This window comes from Mytilus galloprovincialis, chromosome 9 (assembly GCF_965363235.1).
Source record: "Mytilus galloprovincialis chromosome 9, xbMytGall1.hap1.1, whole genome shotgun sequence".
Lineage (NCBI taxonomy): Eukaryota > Metazoa > Mollusca > Bivalvia > Mytilida > Mytilidae > Mytilus > Mytilus galloprovincialis.
In genome coordinates this window covers 20,625,102-20,646,847 of record NC_134846.1, presented here as the reverse complement: position 1 = coordinate 20,646,847, position 21,746 = coordinate 20,625,102, and the positions used below count along the sequence as shown (strand labels likewise).

General features: G+C 30.5%; 1 protein-coding gene and 2 long non-coding RNA genes across 5 annotated transcripts in view; 1 reads left to right on the top strand and 2 right to left on the bottom strand.

Annotated features, from left to right (window-relative positions):
- LOC143044595 (uncharacterized) overlaps window positions 1–5,158 on the bottom strand; it is a 14,353-nt gene extending 9,195 nt beyond the window's left edge. Inside the window, exon 1 of the long non-coding RNA XR_012968725.1 lies at window positions 5,039–5,158. This is a non-coding gene — a long non-coding RNA (uncharacterized LOC143044595). The remainder of the gene's footprint in view (window positions 1–5,038) is intronic.
- Window positions 1–21,746, bottom strand: part of LOC143044598 (uncharacterized) — a 92,278-nt gene that overhangs the window by 40,154 nt on the left and 30,378 nt on the right. The gene's annotated exons all lie outside the window — the stretch shown is intronic.
- On the top strand, window positions 5,070–21,746 carry LOC143044596 (uncharacterized). 3 transcript variants are annotated; one of them, XR_012968728.1, is made up of 3 exons: window positions 5,070–5,136; window positions 19,453–19,576; window positions 21,162–21,746. It is a non-coding gene; the product is annotated as an uncharacterized LOC143044596 (long non-coding RNA). The 3 variants fall into 3 exon arrangements; XR_012968727.1 differs by lacking the exon at window positions 5,070–5,136 and adding an exon at window positions 5,150–5,226 and having other exon boundaries at window positions 21,162–21,745; XR_012968726.1 differs by lacking the exon at window positions 5,070–5,136 and adding an exon at window positions 9,689–9,776 and having other exon boundaries at window positions 21,162–21,744.

Genomic DNA, 21,746 nt, shown 5'->3' with positions numbered 1-21,746 from the left:
AAATCTGTTTTTGTCCTCTCATTAGAATAATTATTGAAAATACAAACTAGAGGCTCTAAAGAGCCTGTGTCGCTCACCTTGGTCTATGTGAATATTAAACAATGGACACAGATGGATTCATGACAAAATTCTGTTTTGGTGATGGTGATGTGTTTATAGATCTTACTTTACTAAACATTCTTGCTGCTTACAATTATCTCTATCTATAACAGTACTTTCTGTGAAAAATGTTATTGAAAATCTTCAAATTTTAAGAAAATTGTTAAAAATTGACTATGAAGGGCAATAACTCCTTAGGGGGTCAATTGACTATTTTGGTCATACTGACTTATTTTTAGTTCTTACTTTGCTGTACATTATTGTTGTTTACAGTTTATCTCTATCTATAATAATATTCAAGATAATAACAAAAAAACAGCAAAATTTCCTCTAAATTACCAATTCAGGGGCAGCAACCTAACAACCGATTATCCCATTCATCTGAAAATTCCAGGGCAGATAGATTGTGACCTGATCAACAATTTTACTTCCTGTCAGATTTGCTCTTAATGCTTTGGTTTTTGAGTTATAAGCCAAAAACTGCATTTTACCCCCATGTTCTATTTTTAGCCATGGCATCCATCTTGGTTTGTTGGCCGAGTTACCGGACACATTTTTTTAACTAGATACCCCAATGATGATTATGGCTAAGTTTGGTTAAATTTGGCCCAGTAGTTTCAGAGGAGAAGATTTTTCTAAAAGATTACTAAGATTTATGAAAAATGGTTAAAAATTGACTATAAAGGGCAATAACTCCTAAAGTGGTCAACTGACCATTTTGGTCATGTTGACTTATTTGTAGATCTTACTTTGCTGAACATTATTGCTGTTTACAGTTTATCTCTATCTATAATAATATTCAAGATAATAACCAAAAACAGCAAAATTTTCTTAAAATTACCATTTCAGGGACAGCAACCCAACAACGAAATGTCCGATTCATCTGAAAATTCCAGGGCAGATACATCGTGACCTGATCAACAATTTTACTTCCTGTCAGATTTGCTCTTAATGTTTTGGTTTTGAGTTATAAGCCAAAAACTGCATTTTAACCCTATGTTCTATTTTTAGCCATGGCAGCCATCTTGGTTGGTTGGCCGGGTCACCGGACACTTTTTTTAACTAGATACCCCAATGATGATTATGGCCAAGTTTGGTTAAATTAATGGCACAGTAGTTTCAGAGGAGAAGATTTTTCTAAAAGATTACTAAGATTTACGAAAAATGGTTAAAAATTGACTATAAAGGGCAATAACTCCTAAAGTGGTCAACTGACCATTTCGAACATGTTGACTTATTTGTAGATCTTACTTTGCTGAACATTATTGCTGTTTACAGTTTATCTCTATCTATAATAATATTCAAGATAATAACCAAAAACAGCAAAATTTCCTTAAAATTACTAATTCAGGGGCAGCAACCCAACAACGGGTTATCCGATTCATCTGAAAATTTCAGGGCAGATAGATCTTCACCTGTTTAACAATTTTACCCCATGTCAGATTTGCTCTAAATGCTTTGGTTTTTGAGTTATAAGCCAAAAACTGCATTTTACCCCTATGTTCTATTTTTAGCCATGGCGGCCATCTTGGATGGTTGGCAGGGCCACCGGACACATTTTTTAAACTTGATACCCCAATGATGATTGTGGCCAAGTTTGGTTTAATTTGGCCCAGTAGTTTCAGAGGAGAAGATTTTTGTAAAAGTTAAAGACGACGACGGACGACGGACGCCAAGTGATGAGAAAAGCTCACTTGGCCTTGTAGGCCAGGTGAGCTAAAAATGAAAGATGACACTGGCTAACTTACAGAGTATTTGACTATATCAGACTAGAAGTGTGATTTTTTTTCCGTGTCAATTTTAGAAGTCTGCCATATAAATGAACTTATGGTCGCTACTGTTGACAGACGGACACACAAAATCATGAACGAACGTCTTTATACCATTATTTTTCCTGACTCAGACAAACTTAATTGTTGCATCAAGTTTGTGATTCATTATTTCTGAATATTTAACAGTCAGGGGACTTACTTTATAAATGAGTGATTTTCTAAATCACTGATTAAAGTAACATTGTTTCAATAAAGATTGGAAGTAAGAGTTGTCTTTCTTTAATAATCACCTATTTAAGTAGTACAAATTAATCACTAAAAGAAGTGATTTAATTTTATTATAGTTTTAAATATAGAATACTAATGATCCAGGGACTAATTATGTTTCTAAAATTATCAGAACAAACATCTGTTTTGTCTAGGATGACCAGGTCATTTCAGGTGATGACCTTGTACTGAATCTAGGATAATGACATTAAGATCACTTGTTTAAGTATCATACCTCAATTTCCTTCCCAAAAATCACTTATTTAAGTATCATTATTTTAATAACCCCCACTAATTTCAACTGTCCCCTAACAGTGAAATTTTTATCACGAACAGTAGAATTTTATTACATAATCTGAAAGATGAAACTATGAACTTCACAGGAAAAATACTCCCACTGCTGGGAAAAATCTGTTAAGAAAGTATCAGTTCATTATGTAAATTAAAGCCATTATTATAGCATTTTTTCAACTAAAATAGAATTTGCAGATAAATGATTATCATCAAAGGCATAAAACTTGCTACATAAAAGAAGCAAAAAGTTCATTTTTTCCAAGTTTATTAATGAAAAGATATTATTTAAACCTATGTCACAGTTTAAAATTTTGGTAAAACTTCAAAATCACAATTTATGACAAAACTTCAAATTTGCTACTCAAATAAGTGATTTAAAAATCACTTATTTCAGTATTTAGTCCCCTGACTGTTTAAGATATAAGGAAATTAAAATTATAGAATAATATATGAATTAAAGTTTTTTATTCTAAAATGTTATAAATCTATCATAAAATATAATCCCTGTTATTACTATCTCAAGTGTTTTGAATAAACGAGACAGTAAATATAAAATACAAAAAAGTTTTTAATTCAAAAATTATTTTAGAAATAATTTTCCTTTGAAAACTACAAAGTAAGATTTCTCCAACAGGATAAAATATTATAAATCTAAATTGCTCATTTTGGAAATTTAAACAAAGGTTGTTGCTGGTATTAAAAATCAAAATTTGTTTTCAATCTTTCAGGTCATAGTTGAAGCTAAATGAAAGGGAGAGATTTATTGTTGGATATTATTCTTGGAGAAATTCTTTTTGTCTTAAGTTAAATTTATAACTATATTTAGTTTTTACCACCGACAATTTTGATTTTATTTCACATTCGCTGAGTATTAATTTTATTATTATGTTTTGCCTTACAGCTAATTTCCTAATGCATGTAGGGTACAACTTTGGTTGGCCTCCTTGCTTTGTTTGTTTAAATGTTTATTCAAGCTTTGTAATTAAGATTGACATCTTCATATAGGTATGTAAACCTGTATATATATGATATTTAAATTCAATTGGACATTATCAAAAAATAATTAAACAAAATAAACAAACAAAGAAAGCAAGCTAACCAAAGTGTTGATATACATAAATTAGGTAATTATCTTCAGTGAGATCAGGGGAAATGTTCGTCATTTCTCCTTTAGACAATTTGAAATGAAACAAATGACAAACGACAATGACCCTTTGTCATAATTTTTAGTTTTACTATAAGATTTTGTGAAATAAGCAGTATAAATAAATTTTAACTTCATTGCAAGATCGGACATTATTTTACGAGAATCATCAAGACTTTAGTTCCATGCATACGTTGCCAGTATGTCAAAACATCTAGATTGAGTCTCCAAAACACATTTTATGAGAATTATTTTACTTGTTTTTTGTTTGGTTTTTTTTTTGGGGGGGGGGGGGGGGGGGCTGGACGGGGGTGCTTTTTCTCCTTATTTCTTATTTTCTGCTATGATAGAACATTTTCCTAGGAAATACTTAAATAAATATATGTTTATAAGTTAATGAAATTATTTTTAATGCTGTAACGACAAATTATTCTTTAAAAGAGAAGCCTTTTATGTCCCTCTCTGGAATGCTGCGCAAATTTAATTTTGACGTAAGGACTTATTGAAATCATCCTAAGTATCATATTCAACTGTTTGTAGGCAGACAAGATAAATATTTGATCATTTATTGGTCCCACACCATATTTTATCTTGATGCGGCTTGGTTTGGATTTGTCAAAGAAATTTTGCTTGAATCGCTGTAGATGTCGTCTTTCATTATGCTAGATTTTTCTCAAACTATTGAACTCTGGTTATGATAAAACTTAACAGAAATGCTTGAAATAACCATGCAGTATTACAAAGGAAAAAAGTCACATTCAGTTTATTAAACAATAATCAGATAATGTCTTCTTTAAATTTAGTCCTACATGTATAACAATTCTTCCTTTTTTTACATCTTCATTCCAGGCAGGGATAGGGGAAACCAACAATCATTTTTGCATGGCCTGATCTGGACGAATAGAAAATAGGGATTGTATGCAAGTAAAGCTTAGATTTATGTAAAAAAAATAGAGACTTTTACTTTAGTTTGATCTATTACAGATTTTCATTGTGATTAAGTCACTAATTATACAAGTATGATATGTTCATGCCAGCATAATCATTTGTTGTTTACAAAGAGTCCTACACAACTTAATTTGAATACAATCAAAAGTCAAGAAAACCCTGGACCCAAAGCCAAAGGTGCACTTGAATGGGTCTACATATTTCATGTATTTGGTAGATTGATTTATAAATGAATAACTTTATTTCTGAATTTTAAATTGTTTTTTTTTTTAACTGTGTAAGATAAATAATTGCTCTATCTAATAAGCATTGACCAGTTGACATTATTGTGGTCAAACAAATGACAAAAAAATATTCTGAATGATGAATCCAGATTTTCCCCATACCTGTCAGTGTCACTGTCAGGTAACCTGAGGATTCCCAAAAGTTAAACCGAAGTGGCTCGTCTGAAAAGGGTGGAATTTACAGAGTAGGTGACGGGTAACAGGTCTGTGGATAGAACAAACATCCTCACCTTCAAACTGGTAAAGTTCAACTTCTACAACAGTCAACAGTCCAGACAGAAGAACGTCTGTTATCCAATGTAGCTATGCAATCTGGGAACCAGTTCAGGTAAGACCTTGAACTTGAAGATGCAGAGCTTTGCTTGTCGGTACGACAGCAGCCTGTTGTTGAAGTGATTTCAATATATGGTCCTATATGGTAAACATTTAGTTAAAACAAGTGTGAGAGCATTATTTACGTTTAAAGAAGGACTGGGTGTTTCGTTTTGTCCTTTTTTTTTTTTTGGGGGGGGGGGGGGGGGGGATGGGATAAGATAAGGATACAGTCCAAATAATTATGACGTCTTGAAAGGCTAAATTATAATTTTTTTCTTTGACGCCTTACTGAAAGGCTATCATAATTTTTTTCTTTGACGCCATCAAAGAAAAAAAAATATTTAGCCTTTCAAGACGTCATTATTTGGACTAGGATAAAAGGTAGGTCACTAAGTGTGCAGTGGGTGGTAAGGGGGGTGCTTGCACGTAAAAAACGTGAAATAAGACATAATTTCATGAATGTTGCACAAAAAATAAAAACTTTGTTGTGAACCTTTTTCTGACTGAGTCACAGTCTTCTCATGGGCGGATCCTATTCCAGGGGTTGGAACCCCCATTTTTTTTGCCGATCAATGCATTTGAATGGGGACATATAGTTGGAACATCCTCCCACCTATGTCCTGGGTTGGGACCCCCCCCCTTTTCAAAATGGCTGGATCCGCCCCTGCTTCTTGTATATATTAACTTTATGTTTTACATTGTGTACTTGATATTCCCGATTTAGTATACACATTTATGATATAATTGGTTTACAGCTTTTAAAAAAGTATTTCTTGACGATCCCTGCCAATTTAAGTGTTTGAATTTTATTTGAAAAATACTGAGCACGCAAAATAAGCATTTGAAAATCACGATGCACATCAATTTAAATTAGCAGAATACATTGCACGAGGCACCTGAGTCTTGTAAGACTGAACAGAGGCGGATTTAGGGGGGGGGGGGGGCAGGGTGCCCCCTTTTTCAGAAAATATTTGATTGGTTATATAGGGAATCACTGAAGCGTGACGGAATCGCCCCCCCCCCCCCTTTTAGGCAGACAGTGGGCCCCCCTCTTATGAAAATTTCTAGATTTGCCACCGCTAAACGTCAAATTAAAAAGTTAAAACATGTTGAAAGTAAAATAAAAACACAGGTTCCAAGGTGATAGGTATAGATAACGGACCTACCATTTGGTTTTTAAGGGAGGGGGGAGGGGGGAGGGGGGGTAGGATGAAAAATGTTGTCCTGCATTCTATTAGTTGTTATGTATTTTTCACTCTGCCTTTTTTGTATAATGAAATTGAGAATGGAAATGGGGAATGTGTAAAAAAGACAGCAACCCTACCAGAAGAGTGTACTAAGTGAACTGTCTAGTTCATTAGTTTATCCTGCCCTTTTTTACATACATATAATTACATTAAATGTATGTTTCACTATAATACGTTATTCTGATTGGCTAACTGTACATCACGTGTTATTCCTTAAGCAGTTGTATCACACAATAAAACTTTTCATTCATGATGACACGAAGTCACACAATAAAGTGCACAGGTAAATGAAATAAAAACTTGATAAAAGGCGTGTTTTCATGATCATATAGGTAAAAATGTAATTATAAGTATTGAATGCTTTTTTTTTGTAACTTTATAGGGTTGTAAAAGCGTTGACCGTGCGCACATTTTTAGTATGAAGCGCTTCCGCGCTTCATACAAAATGTACTTCGGTCAACGCTTTTACACCCCAATAAATTTACAAAAAAAAGCTTTCAATTCTTAAATAAATAGATCTTAATAGTCATCCTGCTTTTTTTTTTTGGCAAAGTGTCTCATCCCCTATTTTAATCATTTTTGTTAATTCTCCAAACTCCTGTCCTGGCCTTTTTCAAATTTCATCCTGATTTTTTCATATTATAGTCTTAGTACATGTTGTAGTTGCATAATGTTATTATTACTAAAACCTCAGTCTATATCAAAAACTTCATATTGTATGAGGGTCTGGATGGGGGGGGTCTGTTATTCTGTAAACATTTAATTTTCACCCCTTTTTTCTCTAATCTTCAAAAAATTAACCCCTTTTTTCTCTAATATTCATTTTTTTTGCCCTTTATTCTCTAATCTTAATTTTTTAAGGGCATTATTCTTTAATCATTTAACCCCATCCAAACCCTCTTGTATATGTTCCAGACCATATGAGTATTTGAACCTTACACCTATATTCGTGTGGTGGGACCATATGTGTACGGTCAGACCAATATATATATGAGTATACTAATACAGTCTAGTTAGGACTAACTGGCCCCTATATGTATTTCGACCCTAGGGGTTAATTTTTGACAAACATGTATCAAAATCTGTTATTGAATATACAAACATAAAAATTAATATTATGAAAATTAGATGAATGGAGTGAAATATATCATCATATCACCAACCCTAATAATCTGGAAACAACTATTATTAAAGTAACAAAGCTACCTTATTTATTCTTTGCACTAGTTTTTGACACATTTTTATTATATTTTAATTCTCTATGTGTTTTCAAGGGATTTTTTTTATAGTTTTTGTCATGTATCGATCTGTGGAGATTTTGTAGAAAAGTTCCTAAATATTCTAAAATATTTTCTTCCAACATTATGTTTATTCTGAAAACTTCAATTTCAGCCAGCATAATTCAATCTGATGTATTAACTGACATGCTAAATGTACAGGAGCTTAACAGAATAAAGCTGTTAATATAATGATACTGTTCCACAACATTTTAGGGTCAGAGAAATTTAATGCTTGATTGGGAGCAATTATTTGTGGTCACTTAAACTGAAGAAATTTATTGCTTTTAATTGATTGACCATGTGCAGCTGGTAAGCACATAATCAGCTGATTTACTAAAATAACATTGATAATACCTTGAATATTATTATGGATAGAGATAAATTATAAACAGCAATAATGGCAATAAGGTTCAGCAAAGTAAGATCTACAAGTAGGGCAACATGACCAAAATGGTCAATTGACCCCTGAAGGAGTTATATTTTATTTAAAGAATTTTTCGTAAATTTTTGTAATCTGAAACTACTGGTCCAAATACATGTACATGGAATATATATGAAAGAGATTCAAAGGAGTAGGGACAATAAAGGTCATTTTTTTTCGTCCAATTTTGCTTATTATCTTGAAAACTATAATAATAGATAGAGAGAAACTTTGAAATGCAAAAATGATCAGAAAAATACTCTTTTGTGTGTGAACTTGAAGCAAGAGCTATATAAAATCATAAAGATAGAGAGAAACTAAACAGACTTCATTGATCAGCAATATACATGTAGTTACGTACGATACAATTTTTTTTTAGTAAAGAACACGATGTATTAAAAAAACATACACAATATAATTTAAATCATGCACATGTATATATATATATATAAATCAAGCACATGTACATATATATATAAACTTTTCTAAACATCAACTCAACAATGTTAGATCTGTTAATTTGCTTTCGCAAATTGTTTTTTTTTTAGCTCTCAGAGAAATTCAAACTCATGCTACTGAGATATTGTAACACCAAATCGCCTGCACTTTATCGGACGGGCTACATCACTTGACCACCTGGGCTTTTCAAAAATAAAGCTTTCGGTGGCCGGGTCTCCCTGTTACCTTTCCTCCTGAGTTTTTATTTAACGTTGTAATACAGTACATGATATATAAGGCATGAACATGGAATGTATATATATATACCACCTATTAGTCAAATGCGTTTTGTTAAAATATACTTTTTCACTTTTTTGGTCTTTTGGAAAACGTTGTTTGTGCTGTATTTAGACCCTTCTTCAACGAAATTTGTTTTACATGCACACGTATAAATTGCTGTTTTAATCCAACGTAATCATAGGTTTGAAAGTAGTTTTTAATTTAGATTTGTACATGTACATATATATGTCAAAATATTCACTTCAAACTATCCTGAGCCAGTTATTTCAAGACATTACATACATTTGTATATATATATATAGTCATAATATGCATTAATTAGGGAATGATGTGTTACTGTTAAACTTCAAACCCACTGTTGTTGAACTTTTAAAGAAATATTTGATAGAGAATTGTTGACATTATCTTTTTATATTATATTACTGTATCTAAACTTAAAAGTGTAATTTTTAAAATAACTTGCCATTTTCTTCTTTGAACTGTTTTCTTTCACTGCATGGTTCTTTACAAAATCACCACAAAAACAATATATTGTAATAAATTGAAGATAGTTATAAGATGTGTATTCTTGATGAATTTCAAACTACATTTTATTTTGCTCTACACATTTTATGATGTCCAAGTAATGAGGTCATGACATCAATATGAATCCATATAGTAACCAATGAAATAAAAGAGAAATTCATTTTATGTCTTCCTAGATCTTTGGATAAAAACAGGCCACATTTACTTGTACATGTTGTGTGTATTGTACTGAAATATAAAAACACCAGTAAATGTTATACATATATATCATGTATGTACTCTCACCGCATTCAATGTCATTGATCCAATGGACTTAATTAAGTATAATGGGAATAGGTCTTATAATTAGTGTAAATAAAAGTGAAATAATTAGAAGGATGTTAGTATTGTATTTCACAATGACCATGATGACATACAGGAATAGAATTTTGAAAATTTTATTGTAAGTAATAATTTCATACTTAATGCGAATTATAATTATGATAATTGTATATTTTTTTTGTTTTGTTTACATGTATGGTCTCCTTAAAGTTTTATTTTGAGGAGGATTAAGTGGGATGGGGCAAATGGGCCCGGGCATTCCCTTTTTGATAAAATTTTGTTTGATTAATCTATTTAGGGATCAAATCACTGAAGCATGATTTGTACGGGTCCCTTTAAAAAAATTTTGGATTTGCCACAGGCATACAGAAATTAAGGATGTTTTATAATTTTAAGAAATTCTAATATATATCAATTAAAAAAAATATATATATATATATGCATTAGTGATAAATTTAATAATCGTGTCACCTAAGGATATTTGCCTATAGATGTTTTATGTCCCACCTTTGGGCATTATGCTTTCTAGTGAGTCATGAGTATGAGTCTGTTCCTCCATCTGTCTGTCCGGCTTCAAGTTTTTGATGAAGTTGAAGTCCAATAAACTTGAAACTTAGTACATGTTTCCTATGATATGATCTTTCTTATTTTATTATCCAATTAGAGTTTTGCCCCCAATTTCATGGTCCTCTAAACATATAAAAATGATAGTGCTAGTGGGTAATCTGTTCACTATGGACACATTATTGTTATTGATTTAAATGCAAAGTATTAAGAATAAGATTCTGAATTTCACCAGTTGATAATTTCCTACAATTTAAAATTCAAGAATTTTGTACAAGTATGTACCACTTGAAAGTATATTTGACATGGATGAGTGTTTAGATGGGGTTTACAAATTAGAGAATAACAGGCAAAATGTACAGAATAAAGGTAAAAAAAAAATAATAGGGAAAAGAAAGAAAACTAAAACTAAATAAATATTAGAAAATTTAACAGGGTGCTGAAATGAAATATAAAAATAGAGATTAAAGAAAAACAATTTAATATACATGTCTTAAAGAATAAAGATACATGTATACAGAACCCCTATCTAGACCTTAATAAATCAAGCCATATAAACACATAAATGACAAATACTCTGATAAGTGTGATTAGGTCAGACAGGAGTTTGTCTGCAAAAGACTCATAAGTAACTCGATCTCCAATAAAAAAAAATGAAAGGCCAAATAATTTACAAAATTAAAAACTTTGATAATCAAGAGAAAAACTGAGAAAGACATATATATATCTATGATTCATACATAAAATACAAAACTTAGAACCTGAAATTGAAAAATTATAAACATTCAGGGGCGTTACTTAAACAAGTACTTTTTCACGTTACTTATTTATATATATATATATAAGTAATTTTTGTTTTTGAAAATAATAAGATTACTTAATCATGTTAATAGAGTTATTTTAAATTTGAATAGAAGCATAGATTAAATGTAGTTTGAATGAGTTTTTATATAATTTTATATGATAAAATAAAGAATTTATTAGATTGGAGAGGAGTATGGAGATAAAGGTTTATAATGACAAAAACATTACTTGAATAAGTTATTTTATACATTTTAATTTTTTTTAGTAATAACACTTATTTAAGAAACACATGTAGTTGATTTGGGTTAGCAGTTATAAATAACTTGAAATCTTAATTAATTCACAAGTATGTTAACTTTCTATTTGTACCAGTCTACCTTCAAGATTTTGGAGGAAAATGATAATTTAATAGTCCCTGAAGAAACCAATCTAAATAGAAGTATCCATATGAAAGATAAGTGATAATTAAGTGCATCAGCAAGTTAATAAGGGTTTCAGAAGAAATTTATATTTCATGGGGAAAATAACCAGATGACTGTGAAAATTTGTTAAAGCTAGTAAAATCTGCATTTTTGGACACCTATAAAAATAATATTTAGAAAAGTTACCTAATATATAAGTAGTATTGAAAATAGCCTGGTTTTCAACATAACTTATATAGGCAGTTTTAAATGTTACTTGTTTAAATAATGCCCCTGAATTATGATTTTTTGTTTGTTTGTCAAAAGTTTTATTTTCTATTTAGCTCACCTGACCTAAGAGGCCACGTGAGCTTTTGTCATCACTTGGCATTAATTGTTGAATCATCCATTAATGTCTGGTGTACAGTTTTTCATAGATCTTCTCTTCTGAAACTACTGTAATTAATTAATGTTAACCAAACTTTGGCTAAATGATCCTTAGGGTATCTAGTATATATTTTGTAATTTTTAGCTTAGTGAGGCCCGAAGGGCCCGATGTGAGCTTACGGCATCACTTGGCGTCCTATGTCGTCTGTCGTTGTAAACTATTTAAAAAAATCTTCTCCTCTGAAACTACTGGGCCAAAAACATGTACCTTCAAACTTTAACTAAATGTTCCTAAGGGTATCTAGTTTATAAATTGTATCCGAAGTTTTGATCCATTGACAAACATGGACGCCATGGCTAAAAATAGAACATACTAGTCAAATGCAGTTTTGTTAATTGGCCCCTTAAGGAGTTATTGCCCTTTAAAGTCAATTTTACACAATTTTGATCAAGTTTGCTAATTATATATAACATTTAAAAATCTTCTCTGAAATACAGATGAGCGATTCAGGCTCTTTGAGAATCTCTTGTTATCTTGTCCTTTAATTAAGAAACACTGCATAGTTTGGTAAAAAACAATAACTTTAATATTTAACGTAGCATTTCAAGATTAATCTGCCTTTAAAATTAAGACCAATCTTGAAAACCCTTGGCTATTTGAAGTTATTGCTCCTGCAATAGCAAGTTCCCACAATTTATACATGTTATATATATGTTCTTGTTAACAATGATTGTCATATTGTAAACAATTATAGATATCATAAAGATAAATTTAAAACAGCAAAATAGTAGTGTGGGTCCTTATATGAGTTATTGCCCTTGCAAGACGAAATTTTAGCAGAATTTCAAGTTTCATGCAGGAAGTATGATAGATGTAGAGGCATTTATTTATGTTCAGCTAAGTTAAAGATCTTCGAATAAGCTTACATCATGACCAAAATAGTTAATTGATCCTTTATAGGATTTTTTGTCCGTAAGAAATTATTTTACCAAAAGTTATGTTTTTTTGCAGATAATAATAGAAAGAAGGAATTTTAATTTTTTTTTAAGTGATAAATATGTTCAGCAAAGTAAGATCTGGGAATAGGACTTGTATTATTTTAATTGCCAATTGATCCTTCAAAGCTGTTATTGTCCTTGAAAGAATATATATTACCAAATATTTTTTCTTCAGTTTTTTGATTTTTGATTTTTTTTTAATGGAAGTATTATATTTCATTTTTCTTCCAATGGTCAAATATAGAAAAGCAGAAATTTAAGTAGCCCACACCAATTATAGGGCCATTGGTGATTGGGCCCCTGCTAATTTAAGTTTTTCATATGATGGTTTTTGCCATCCCTTGGCATTAATTGTTGAATCATCCATTAATGTCTGGTGTACAGTTTTTCATAGATCTTCTCTTCTGAAACTACTGTAATTAATTAATGTTAACCAAACTTTGGCTAAATGATCCTTAGGGTATCTAGTATATATTTTGTAATTTTTAGCTCAGTGAGGCCCGAAGGGCCCAATGTGAGCTTAAGCCATCACTTGGCGTCCTATGTCATCTGTCGTCGTAAACTATTTAAAAAATCTTCTCCTCTGAAACTACTGGGCCAAATACATGTACCTTTAAACTTTAACTAAATGTTCCTAAGGGTATCTAGTTTATAAATTGTATCCGAAGTTTTGATCCATTGACAAACATGGACGCCATGGCTAAAAATAGAACATACTGGGGCATGGTCAAATGCAGTTTTGTTAATTGGCCCCTTAAGGAGTTATTGCCCTTTAAAGTCAATTTTACACAATTTGTTGATCAAGTTTGCTAATTATATATATATAAAATTTAAAAATCTTCTCTGAAATACAGATGAGCGATTCAGGCTCTTTGAGAGTCTCTTGTTATCTTGTCCTTTAATTAAGAAACACTGCATAGTTTGGTAAAAAACAATAACTTTAATATTTAATGTAGCATTTCAAGATTAATCTGCCTTTAAAATTAAGACCAATCTTGAAAACCCTTGGCTATTTGAAGTTATTGCTCCTGCAATAGCAAGTTCCCACAATTTATACATGTTATATATATGTTCTTGTTAACAATGATTGTCATATTGAAAACAATAATAGATATCATAAAGATAAATTTAAAACAGCAAAATAGTAGTGTGGATCCTTATATGAGTTATTGCCCTTGAAAGACGAAATTTTAGCAGAATTTCAAGTTTCATACAGGAAGTATGATAGATGTAGAGACATTTATTTATGTTCAGCTAAGTTAAAGATCTTCAAATAAGCTTACATCATGACCAAAATAGTTAATTGATCCTTTATAGGATTTTTTTGTTTTTTGCAGATAATAATAGAAAGAAGGAATTTTAATTTTTTTTAAGTGATAAATATGTTCAGCAAAGTAAGATCTGGGAATAGGACTTGTATTATTTTAAATTGCCAATTGATCCGTCAAAGCTGTTATTGCCCTTGAAAGAATATATATTACCAAATATTTTTTCTTTGGTTTTTTGATTTTTGATTTTTTTTTTTATGGAAGTATTATATTTCATTTTTCTTCCAATGGTCAAATATAGAAAAGCAGAAATTTAAGTAGCCCACACCAATTATAGGGGCCATTGGTGATTGGGCCCCTGCTAATTTAAGTTTTTCATAGTAAAGAAGTGTCTTCATCAGAATTACAGTTTACATGTGTTGAAATGAATGAATGAATTTATTTATTTGCAAAAAGCATATATACATGCTATGGCAATCAAAACATATTTTACATATATGACACAATAATTATTATAAAACAGCAGAAAACAACACGTAACAAAGTTAAGTAAGTTTACATGTGTTGTTTACATTAATGTCATTAATTAGTTTTGCACAGTTAAATGTTAGAAGGAACTCTTTAGTTCACATAAATTCTTTTATAGCTGTTTAACTAATTCACCAATGTTTCTACCCAAGTCAAACTGAACTGCTATTATTAGTTGTTTTTTATACGAACGCAAAATTTGAAAAATTACTTTAGTAAAAGTGAATGGAAATCTATGAAATTTTAACACAAGGTTTATGACCACAAAAGGAAGGTTGGTATTGATTTTGGGAGTTTTGGTCCCAACATTTTAGGAATTAGGGGCCAAAAAGGGCCCAAATAAGCATTTTCTTGGTTTTCGCACTATAACTTTAGTTTAAGTTAATAGAAATCTATGAAATTTTGACACAAGGTTTATGACCACAAAAAAAACGGTTGGGATTGATTTTGGGAGTTTTGGTTTCAACAGTTTAGGAATTAGGGGCCAAAAAAGGGCCCAAATAAGCATTATTCTTGGTTTTCGCACAATAACTTTAGTTTAAGTAAATAGAAATCAATGAAATTTAAACACAATGTTAATGACTACAAAAGGAAGGTTGGTATTGATTTTGGGAGTTTAGGTCCCAACAGTTTAGGAATTAGGGGCCAAAAAGGGACCCAAATAAGCATTTTTCTTGGTTTTCGCACCATAACCTTAGTATAAGTAAATAGAAATCTATGAAATTTAAACACAAGGTTTATGACCATAAAAGGAAGGTTGGTATTGATTTTGGGAGTTTTGGTCCCAACAGAATAATAGGGCCAAAGGGTCCAAAATTAAACTTTGTTTGATTTCATCAAAATTGAATAATTGGGGTTCTTTGATATGCCGAATCTAACTGTCATGACTGTGTATGTAGATTCTTAACTTTTGGTCCCGTTTTCAAATTGGTCTACATTAAGGTCCAAAGGGTCCAAAATTAAACTTAGTTTGATTTTGACAAAAAATGAATCAGTTAGGTTCTTTGATATGCTGAATCTAAAAATGTACTTAGATTCTTGATTATGGGCCCAGTTTTCAAGTTGGTCCAAATCGGGGTCCAAAATTAAACTTTGTTTGATTTCATCAAAAATTGAATAAATGGGGTTCTTTGATATACCAAATCTAACTGTGTATGTAGATTCTTCATTTTTGGTCCTGTTTTCAAATTGATCTACACTAAAGTCCAAAGGGTCCAAAATTAAACTTAGTCTGATTTTAACAAAAATTGAAATCTTGGGGTTCTTTGATATGCTGAATCCAAAAATGTACTTAGATTTTTTATTATGGGCCCAGTTTTCAAGTTGGTCCAAATCAGGATCTAAAATTATTATATTAAGTATTGTGCAATAGCAAGTCTTTTCAATTGCACAGTATTGCACAATGGCAAGAAATATCTAATTGCACAATATTGTGAAATAGCAAATTTTTTTTTAATTAGAGTTATCTTTCTTTGTCCAGAATAGTAAGCAAGAAATATCTAATTGCAAAATATTGTGCAATAGCAAGATTTTTTTTTTAATTGGAGTTATCTTTCTTTGTCCAGAATCAACTTAAATCTTTGTTATATACAATATACAATGTATATTCACTTTTTACTACCAACTGATAAATTAAAATAATCTTTACCATTCAGTGATAACAAGCAGTTTTTTTTACATCTTATTTCCTTATCTTATCTAAAATGTTTTTAGATAATGTATGTTGGACATTTGCCAGACATGACTATGATGTCATTTTCTATTTTTATTTGCCAATAACTTTATGTAAATAACTTCATTGGAAATTTGCCAATATAAAATGTTGCTGATGAAGTTTTTTTTATTGTTTTATACAATAAACAATGTATATTCACTTTTACTACCAACCAATCTTTACCATTCAGTGATAACAAGCACTTTATTTTACATTTTAATATTTTATGATGTATTTAAAAGAGTAGTTATTGTTGCAAACTCCATTAGAAATTTGAATTGATATCAGTTTTGGAAAAAGGGAAACGGGGATGTGAAAAAAAAGGGGGGGGGGGGTTTAAATTTTTCTCATTTCAGATTTCATAAATAAAAAGAAAATTTCTTCAAACATTTTTTTGAGAGGATTAATATTCAACAGCATAGTGAATTGCTCAAAGGCAAAAAAAAACTTTTAAGTTCATTAGACCACATTCATTCTGTGTCAGAAACCTATGCTGTGTCAACTATTTAATTTTAGATATAAAAAGTTTGAAGAAGAAATCTTTAATTGATTTGTAAAATCTTGACATTTGTTTTGTGTAAAAAAAAACCATGTAATGTCAAAAATTTGATCACAATCCAAATTCAGAGCTGTATCACGCTTGAATGTTTTGTCCATACTTGCCCCAACTGTTCAGGGTTCGACCTCTGCGGTCGTATAAAGCTGCGCCCTGCGGAGCACCTGGTTAGCTGTTATTTGCCAGTTCTTCATAATTTTAGCAGTCCTTTAGCTGTTCTAAGCATTCAATCTAATAGCAGTTTGAAAAACTGCCACATTTCACCATTTCTTAGCATTCGGCTTAGCATTCGTCTTAGCATTCATCTTAGCATTCGACTTAGCATTCGTCTTAGCATTCATCTTAGCATTTCTCTTAGCAGTCAGGACAACAGTTATGACAGCAGTTCGATAGCAGTTGACCTATTAATCTTTGTTATAAAAATGCTTGGATCTGGCTATGTTTTCAGCTTGAAGTTAAACATTTATTTGAAGATAATTTGATCATTTTCAAATGTGCATTTTGGCTCCATGTTGTGTGGAAATACTTGCTAGTGAAAAACTGTATTTTTGTCATTTATAAGCTTAATTTTGGATGAATTGAATACTTTTACACACCTGCAGTACAGTAAGTTGAAAGTTACAGTTAATGATTGTGTATATTCTGACATAACTTTGTTGGGGGAAACAGAAATCATACAGAAAGCCCACAAAAAGGGGGGATATTTGTTTACTTAAATAGAATATCTGATGTTGACAGGATTGTATTAGAATACTAGCATATATATACTTACATGACTTACAGTTCAAGATGTTATTTGAAAAAAATAGATATGATTATTTTAATCTATTATTTTGTTAAAAAAACAAATCTAATCATATTCGAGAGTTGAAAAAAGGGGGAGGGAATTCATAGGTAAACCTAGACTGCAAATAGCTGATTGGTTAAAATTGTCCAAACAATCAATTTAATGAAATTAATTTATAATATATAATTTTACTTTAGTTTGTTTCAGAAAAAACAAACATAATATATATATTACATGTATCAAGAATTTATTTGTTTAAAATTCCAAAAGAGAAAGAGGATATAACTGTTGTCTTTTGGTCCACATTTAATAGAATAAAAACAGTACATTTGGCATGTTTGGTAATAAAATAATGATAACAATGAAATAACTTCTTATTTGAAAATCACTTAGTCAAGGTAGTGATAAGCCTCTTAGCAGTAATAGCTCTTAAATAAGTTGCTTTTTTAAAAGTTTGATAATTAAAGTGCATTTTTAATTGTTCCTATATCATTACGGCCACTTATATAATTAATAAAGGGTCTAAGACCAGCTAAAGTAAGTGCTACTCTTTTTTTTTTTTTACATTCCCTTAAAATTAAGTCTGTTATTAGATTTGATAGTTACTACTCTAATTACAAATATAAGTTTAAGTACAACTTTTTGAAATTTCGCATAAGACTTACAGTAAAATATTAGAATTTTAATAATATTTGCTTTCATATCTTGTACACTGTATATTGATTACCAGTATTCATGTGTCGCCTTTGTATTACTATTGCAACTTTTGGCAGATCTGATAGCATTCCACAGCAGTTATTAGCAGTTTATAAAACCATATTAGGATGTAAAACTTAGCAGTTGGCATGAATATTCATTATTGACAGCTGTTATTATAGCAGTTCTCATGAATATTCATTATTTGATAGCTGTTATTATAGCAGTTCTCATGAATATTCAGATCTCATTTAAATTTTTCGTTAAAAATAACTGCCAAAGAACTGTGAAGGCTAAATAAACTGCTAAGAAACAGCTATGGAATGCTATTGGAATGCCTTTATGCAAATTAATCATTGCCTTATATTTGGTAACTGTGAATGCTAATAAACTGCCAAATAACTGCTGTCATTAGTGGAAACTGTGAATGCTAATTAACTGCTAAAGAACTGCAGTTCACTTTGACTTGGGTATTTCTTTTGAATCCTATTGATAGGTTTTTATTGAATTTGTCACCTATTGTAGAATCTTTTTTGATAAGATTCCAGTATTTCCTGAATATTGTTTGAAGTTTTCTGCTTAAGAATTCGATTGATTATTCGTAATGAATGATATATTTTATCTATTTTCAACTTTGTTCTTTTTCTAGACATAAATTCATAGAAATTGATCCAATATCCACCTATTTAGGTGAAAATCCTAACTCTGTCCTGATTTCATAGACAGAATTTCATAGAAATTAATCTAATATCTATCTATCCATTAGTGCATATCACAATTTTAAATTAAATAAATGTGCCTTTAAGTAGTTCATGTGTAAAAAAAAAATGCTAAGGATAATGCTGTGGATTCATTTAAATTTTGTGGTCACATGTATCAATTTTCGTGGATTAAAGAAATTTTGTATTTGTTTTGTTTGGTTTTTTCATAGTCTGTATACAACTCGATGGCAAATTTATAATTCGTTTATCATTTAAATTCGTGACTCAGCTGTTTCAATGAAAACCACGAAAATTGGTATCCCATGAATAATAATAAATCCACATTGAACATTTTCAGCATGAAGATTTATGCCATTCTGTTCTTATTTCAGATTGACATATCTGTAGGACATGCAGTTAGCCTAGACAAATAGGAAGAGAAAGGTCTTTGATTCTGAGTTCTCTGTGAAGTTCAAGGTCTTTTTTAGTCTAAATTATAATGGGAAGATGTGAACGGTAAGTTTGAAAGTTTGTAATTGTGCAAAAATATGTTATTTTTTAACAAAATGTGCTGTTTCACAAATAAAATCCTCTGTCTCTTAGACACTTATGTAGCAATAAGGCCACTTGATTGGTATATGAAGTGATTGTAATCTGTATTTGCCTGACTGGTTAAACTGACCATGCCTTCATTTTCATGGATCAAGTTTATGTGATATTATTAAAAAAAAAGGCGAAAAATTTTCAATCATAAGTAAAGCAGGCTTAGTTGTTAATTTATGTGTCATTTGGGCTCTTGTGGAGAGTAAATGTCTCATTGGCAGTAATGAATTATACCACATCTTTTTTATATGACATTTGAATGTTGCATTTATATATATATATATTATATACATATTGCAATCACTCATTAGCTGGCCAATTGTTTATTAGCATCCATGTTCACAAATAACTACATTTGTGCAATAATGGGATGATTTTGTGGCACCATGTACTTTAACTGTTCTAGAGTAATGCCCCTTTACAAACAAACAAAAGTGCTGAATTTTGTTTCTATTTTCTAACTTTTATAAGTTTGCCTCTGAACCAAATGCTATGAAATCAATACACAGCAATGCTTATTACCACAAAATACAGATCAAGTATGTATTAAGGGGGTGGTGTCACTTAACTGTTCTGTAGTTATGCCCCTTTACAAATGAAAAATATGCTTATATTTATAGTTTCCGTTCTCTAACTTTGATTTGCCTCAACTAAATGCAATTAAACTTGTACACAATGCTTGTTACCACAAAATACAGATCAAGTTTGAATTTTAAGGGGGTCACTTTAACCGTTCTAGAATTATGCCCCTTCACAAATTGAATGATTGTTGAAATTTTCATTTCCATTCACTTACTTTAATTAGCTTGCCTCAACCAAATGCTATGACATGTATGAATAATTGTACACAATATTTATTACCACAAAATACAGATCAAGTTTGACTTTTGAGGTTGTCATTAAATTTTTTAGAGTTATGTCCCTTTGAAAATGGAAAAATTGCTGGATTTGTGTTTCTTTTCTCTAAATTAAGTTTGCATAAACTAAATTTTATGAAACTTATACACAATACCTATTACCACTAAATCAGATCAAGTGTTTTCGGTAGAGTCACTTTTACTGTTCTTCAGTTATGTCCTTTTATAACTTTATATGATATGCAAGCGTGGGCATCATCTGTGATCCATTGATACATTCCCTATTTAATTTTTTGTTAAACATCAATTTTTTAATTTTTTGGTTGTCAGAGCCGATTAATGCCCCATTTGTTTGTAGGTAAAAATTGGTAAAATAACACACACACATATATATATCAAAAAATGAAAACACCAGCATAATAATTATAAGAACAAAATTTAAACATCATCAGAGTATTAAGGCTTCACTTATTGAAGAAAACAAATGACATACAGTAAGCTATGAAAGGACCTGTGATAACAAATTCATCTATTATCATGATTATAAGACAGAACAAAATATGTCGGGGGAAAAAAATCATGAATATTAATATCCCCGAAGGACTTTAGAATATTGAACTTGAATTGACTTTTCTTTGTAGGATACAAAGAAATCTTGGAGGACAAATTGGTGCGAGTCTTAAAAGACACAGATTTGAAGATAAATGAAAGAAAAAGAATGACAAATATAGTTTAAAGGACTGCAGACTTCCTGATATCTTTCAAACTGTTCTTTTGGTATACATGGTATAAATGTAATATTGCAATATCATTTTATTTGTATAGGTATACATCCTGTAAATCTTGTTGGTGCCTTTTAGCTCCTTAAATGCAACCACTATTTAGTAAACATTGTCATGATTGTTGTTCTATATGTGAGCTTATTAGTTAACTAGAGCATAGTAATTGCATATATATGCAATCTTAGTCTTTTTAATTCAGAAATAATTTTTAAAACAAGTTATTCTAATCAGACTAATGGAATTTTATTTTGTATGATTAACCTGTTATATGCACTTTGTCAAATTTAGCATGTTGCAAATGTGATGCAATATAGAGCAACCTTTGTATTTCTTAGAAAATGCTTTTTCTGAACTGTAATGAAAAGTATGGTTATACATAATATCCCAAAAAAAATTTTTAAGTGAGACATATGTTTTATGAATATTTCAATAAATGTTAGAAAC